This window comes from Theropithecus gelada, chromosome 12 (assembly GCF_003255815.1).
Source record: "Theropithecus gelada isolate Dixy chromosome 12, Tgel_1.0, whole genome shotgun sequence".
Taxonomy (NCBI): Eukaryota; Metazoa; Chordata; class Mammalia; order Primates; family Cercopithecidae; genus Theropithecus; species Theropithecus gelada.
The window spans coordinates 40,285,809-40,292,231 of NC_037680.1; the positions used below are offsets into that span (position 1 = coordinate 40,285,809).

At 34.4% G+C, this 6,423-nt stretch overlaps 1 pseudogene across 1 annotated transcript; it reads left to right on the top strand.

Annotated features, from left to right (window-relative positions):
• The first annotated feature begins 2,378 nt into the window (after positions 1 to 2,378).
• LOC112636406 lies at positions 2,379 to 2,806 on the top strand (annotated as a pseudogene). The gene has a single exon (XR_003122176.1). The product of XR_003122176.1 is annotated as a 40S ribosomal protein S20 pseudogene (transcript).
• The last annotated feature ends 3,617 nt before the right edge of the window (positions 2,807 to 6,423 follow it).

Consider the following 6,423-nt stretch of genomic DNA (forward strand, 5'->3'; position numbering starts at 1 on the left):
ACTACAAACTTTCAGTAAAATGAGAATTAAAATCATTTGCTAAAAGAAAAGAAGGTAGAAGTTGGATAGGCAACTTAAAAATGGTGAAAGGAAATGACAGAAGGTACCTGGTTAAATAAAAGAACCAACTCAGAACCTGCAGATCTGGAGATGTCAACCCTAGGCATTCATTTTTCACCTTCCTGCCACCCTGAACCAAAAAAGCCTGGGGTTAGCCATGGATATGATGGATTGCTGGAACAAACCTGAACTCACGTACAATAGGATTAGTGCAGAAGGAAAGCAACGGTGCTAAGGCTGCTGTAGAGATTTGTTGAAGGTATCAGCAGTGGGGTACTGACTATGTTTAGAACAGAGGCAAAGAAGATACTGGCAGTCTGGGTGAAATTGGACAAATATTGGAGGTTGCTATGAGGCTGAAAATCAGGAATCTTGAGAATGAGAGAGTAAGGAGGATGGAAGAATAAAAAGTTATGTTCTGAGAATAGGCAAGTGATTAAGATTTTAGGAATATTGCAGATTAAGACAATGCCAAAAATCCAGGAAATATCTGTAAGAATAAAGGTCATAGATGTAGGTAAAATTATTGGAGTTGGGGAAATTAAATAGTTGTAGTGCCAGATGGAGTGTAGTATAAGACAGGTCACCTCTATGTGTTCTGAAAACTTGTAGGTCATGGCTGGATGCAGGATACAAAGAAAAATTTTAAGTTCCATCCCAATGTCTTAAATCAGAGATTGTCAAAGTGAGGTATATAAATCTATGTGGAGCTACAAGATACTTGTCAGGCATTCTATGAGGTGAAAGTTAGTTTTATAATAATACAAAGATATGTGCCCCTTTAATCATGTTGGTATTTGCACTAGAAACAGTGTGAGGAGAGCTAACATCATATTAATGTTGAGAAACTGAGTGTTTTTCCCCTAAAATAAAACAAAACGTTTGTTTTCATCACTTCTATTCCACATTGTACAGGAGGTACTTAGGGCAATTAGGCAAGAAAGAGAAACAAAAGGAGTCCAGATTGGACAGGAAGAAGTAAAACTATTTTCAAATGACCTGATCTTGTATATAGGAAATGCTAAGGAATCCCCCAAAATCTATTAGAGCTGGTAAGCAAGCTAAGCAAGGTTGCAGGGTAGAATATCAATATACAAAAATTCAATTTTATTTCTATATACTAGTAATGAATACTCTATAAATGATATTTAAAAACCAATTTGATTTATAATAGGGTCAAGGAGAATAAAATACTAAGGAATAAATTTAATAAAAGAGGTGTAAGACATACACTGAAAATAGTAAGACAGTGTTAAGAAAAAAAGAACTAAATAAATGGAGGGACATCCCATGTTCATGGATCAGAAAGCTTAATATTGAAGAGATAGTAGTATTTTCCAAATTGTCCTGCAGAGTCGATGCAATTTCTACCAAAACTTCAGCTGCTTTTTTCTAAGCATAAACCGACACAACCAATCCTAAAATTCATATAGAATTGCATGTGACCCTGAATAGCTAAAATAATCTTGAAGAGGAAAAACATAGTTGAGGCACTCACAATTCCTAATTTCAGTACTTACTACAAATCTATAGTAAACATTACAGTGTGGTACTGGCATAAGCATAGATATAGAGCAATGGAATAAAATTGAGAGTCTATAAAGAAATATTTATGGTCTCTTAATTTTAGATAAGGGTGCCAAAACAATTCAATGAGGAAAGAACAGTCTTTTCAACAAACGGTGTTGGGAAAACTGAATATCCACATGCAAAAGAGCTGGATACTTCCTTCACATCATACATAAAAATAAACCCAAAATAGATGAAAGACCTAAATGTAAAAGTTAAAAATATAAGACTCCAAGAAGAAATCATAAGAATAAATCCTTCCAGCCTCGGATTGAACAATAGCTTCTCAGATAGGACAAAAAAAAGCATAAGTGACAAAAGCGAAAATAGATGAACTGGACTTCATCAAAATTAAAAACTTTTATGCTTCAATTACATCATCATGAAAGTGTAATAACATCTCACAGAATGGAAGAAAATATTTGCAAATCATGTATCTCTTAAGAATGTAGTACTCCAAGTATATAAAGAACTCTTACAACTCAATAATAAAAAGACAATCCAATTAAAAATCGAGGAAAGAATGCTAGTAGACATTTTTCCAAGAAAATATAAAAATGTCCACAAGTCACATAAAAAGATGCCCCTCATAATTAGTCATTAGAGAAATGCAAATCAAAACTGCAGTGAGATACCACTTGACACATGCTAAAATGGCTGTAATAAAAAAGACAGATACTTTTCTGAGGAAGACGCGGTCATAGGACCTGCGGATCTGCGGTTCGCACGTTCCTGCTCCTGACTCACCCCTATTCGCTCTCGCCGAGGAACAAGTCGGTCAGGAAGCCGCGCAGCAGCCATGGCTTTTAAGGATACCGGAAAAACACCCGTGGAGGCGGAGGTGGCAATTCACCGATTTCTAATCAAATCCCTGGAAAAGGTGTGTGCTGGCTTGATCAGAGGCGCAAAGGAAAAGAACCTGAAAGTGAAAGGACCAGTTCGAATGCCTACCAAGACTTTGAGAATCACTACAAGAAAAACTCCTTGTGGTGAAGGTTCTACGACGTGGGATCGTTTCCAGATGAGAATCCACAAGCGACTCATTGACTTGCACAGTCCTTCTGAGATTGTTAAGCAGATTACTGCCATCACTATTGAGCTAGGAGTTGAGGTGGAAGTCACCATTGCAGATGCTTAAGTCAATTATTTTAATAAATTGATTACCAGTTGTTAAAAATAAAAATAAAAATAAATTAAAAAGGCAGATAATGAGAAGAATTATAAAGAAATTGCACGTTTTATACACTGCTGGTAGTAGTGTAAAATTGTGCAATCACTTTGGAAAACAGTCTGGCAGTTCCTAAAAAGATTAAAAGAGAGTTATGTTATGACCCAACAATTCCAGTCCAGTCTTTATTCTACACCTAAGAAAAATAAAAACATGTCCCCAAAAATCTTGTACATGAAAGTTTGTATTGACATGATTTATAGAAGCCGAAAAGTGGAAAAAACACAAATGTTCAACAACTGATGAATGTGTGAACAAAATGTCATATTATCTATATAATGTCATATATCTACATAATATTATTTATCAGTAAGAATTATTTAGTAAAAATATTATTTGGCAATAATATGAATAAACCCTGAAAATATTATAAGTGAAAGAAGCCAGACGCAAAAGACCACATATCCTATGATTCCATTTTTATAAAACCAGAATAGGTGAATCCATAGAGAAACACGAACAGTGGTTTCCAGAGCCTGCACGAAAAGGGGAATAGGGAGTGACTGCTAGTGGATATAGAACTTCTTTTGGAGGGATGAATTTTTCTAGAATTTGATAGTGAGGATGAATGCACACTTTGTGGATGTACTAAAAACCACTGAACTGTACACTTTATAAATGTCAATTTTGTGGTATGTAGATTATAACTCAATAAAGTTAGTATTTAACAAAAAAACAATGGGGGTATAACAGCTGGCCCCTTAGCACAAATCAAGGTAGTGGTAGTGGTAATGAACTCTGTACTTGCCGTCATTGTATTCTATATGCCACTCACTCATGGTAAGAAAATAGAAGTCAGGCCGGTCGTGGTGGCTCAGGCTTGTAATCCCAGCACTTTGGGAGGCTGAGGCTGGTGGATCACCTGAGGTCAAGAGTTCAAGACCAGCCTGGCCAAAATGGTGAAACCCCGTCTCTACTAAAAATACAAAAAATTAGCTGGGCGTGGTGGCAGGTGCCTGTAGTCCCAGCTACTCGGTAGACTGAGGCAGGAGAATCACTTGAACCTGGGAGGAAAAGGTGGCAGTGAGCTGAGATCACGCCATTGCACTTCAGCCTGGGCACCAAGAGTGAAACTCCATCTCCAAAAAAAAAAAAAAAAAGAAAATAGAAGTCAGTCAATTTCACTTAAGAATGTCTTTGGTGAAACATTGAAAATTATTATTTTTATTAACTCTCCATCCTGAGTACATATATTTTCAATATTCTGTTTGATAAAATGGGAAGTATGCATAAAGTGGAGTGTGATGATTGTCACTAGGAAATGTTCTCTTGAGATTGAGTTGAAAGCTAAACTAGCTGCTTTTTTAAGGGAAATAAGTTTTACTTAAAAAAAAAGATTGACAGAAAAAAATATGGTTGTTCAGATTTGGATATGTGGATATTTGGTGGACATTTCGTCAAGAATTAATGAAGTGAGCCTGTCACTTTAAGGAAAAGAACTGACAGTATTTGTTGTCGATAAAATTTGAGATTTCAAGTGAAAATTAGAATTTGTGGAAGCTTTTATCCTCCACTGCAAACTTAAAAGCTTCCCAATACTTAAGGACTTTCCTGATGAGATTGTTAGTGATAATAATAAATGCAATTTTTGATTCTGTATAATGAAATATATCATTGAAAAACTCACACAAGTCAATATTTTACAAATAGCTAGTGTGGGGCATTATAAAATTTTGCATTTATTAAAGTTCCATTCAAAATACCAGAAAGATTTGTGTATTTAATGTAACAACATTAGATATGGATTCAAATTGCACATTGTAACTAAGCTTTCAAAAACTACCCTTTGTCAATTTTGGTGAGTTATCAAAGAAGAACATTCATAATTATTTGGAGAGGCTATTAAATTTTTTTTCATTCCAACACATTTTTATGTGAGGCCAGATTTTATTCATATACTTCAACCAAAATGACATATTTGCCATAGATTAGATGAAGATGGAGATTTGAGATTCTGTCTTCTAATAAGACAAGTAATAAGTGAAAATGTAAACATTATCACTCTTCTCACTATTTTCGTTTTGAAAAATATATTTCTTTTACAAAATTACTTATCCAAACATATTCTGGGTTCATTATTTATTCCAATTAATTAATAAAATAATTTAAAAAACATCTGTTTTAACTTCAAATACAGTAAATCTCAGTAGATATAATCCATGTTTAAAAGGCTCTTTGTGGGCCTCAGTAATTCTTGAGAGTGAAAAGGGATCCTAAAGCTAAACAATTTGAAAACCACTGGACTGAATAATATAAAGAAAGGATATAGAGTTGATAAAAAGAAGAAACTTTTGATATAATTGGATACTTTGAGCATCAATAGTTTATGCATAAGAGTTAGAAAACAAATACTTGTATTTAACAAACACTTCATAGTTTTTATAATATACCAGACGCTATTCCAAGAGCTTTACTAATATTAACTCGTTTTTCTTCTGCACAATTTTATGAAGTGGCTATTACTATCTTTTTTGCACATATGAATATTGAGACGCTGAGAGTTTAAGTAAGCTACTCAATGTCACACAGCTAGTAAGTATCAGAGGCATATATTTGAAGCTAAATATTAGTTTGGCTTTACAATTTGTGCCATCTCATTTTAAAGTGGCCAAATGTAACTACAAGAATGCTGACCACACTGTCAGGTGCCATAGGATGCAGCCTTTTATGTGCCTCCTATGTATTCAGAACCATTCTGGGCATTTGTCACACTTTATCTCATTAATCTACAAAACACTTTACAAAACTGATATTATACATCTCACTTTGCAAATTAGAAAATGGAGACTTACAGACATTCAAATCGTTTGCTCAAAGTAACAGCTATTTAAGCTCCAGATGACTTCAGTTGAGGGTTCAGTACTCTGTTTAATTTTTAAACCATATCTTAGCACTTTCCTTTATAACTCTAAAAATAGCTATTTCCGGTATTTTATCAGACTACAGCTTTAAAATAAACCAAATGTCCAAACACCGGTATTCTAAACACTCCTATTACCAGGAAATCACTATTATTAAATATAAATAAAAATTATCTATGGCCCATGTAAAATCCTATAATGATCTGTCTGTCTATCTATCTATCCATCCATCCATCCATCTCTGCCATCTCTGCATATATATATATAAAAAAAACCTTAGAAGATATATATTTTTTTAAAAAAAACTTAGAATCAGGACTTCTGTAGATTGTTTTTCCTTCCTTCTCCTTCTTCTCTCCTTCTCCTTCTTTTTCTTCTCTAGACCCTTCCTTTATATTGTTGTCTAGTGGTTTTGAAACCAACCCAATAGTCTTATAGGTAGTTTTGTTTTTTGTATAAATATAGAAATCATCCTTTCTGGTCTTAAAGCTTGAAACTTACATTTATCTGAGTTGCTTCCACCCCTAGGCTTCTCAAAAAGTACCAAAGAACTGAAACTGACCAGATCACGGCATCCATAAAATGAAACACCAGGCCCTTCATTCATCATCATTGCTTCCTTAGGCCGCCAGAGTTCCTGTTTCCCTTACATTGTTACATTTCTTCTCTGCTAAATAAACCCCTAATTTTAGTAGGTCAGGCAGA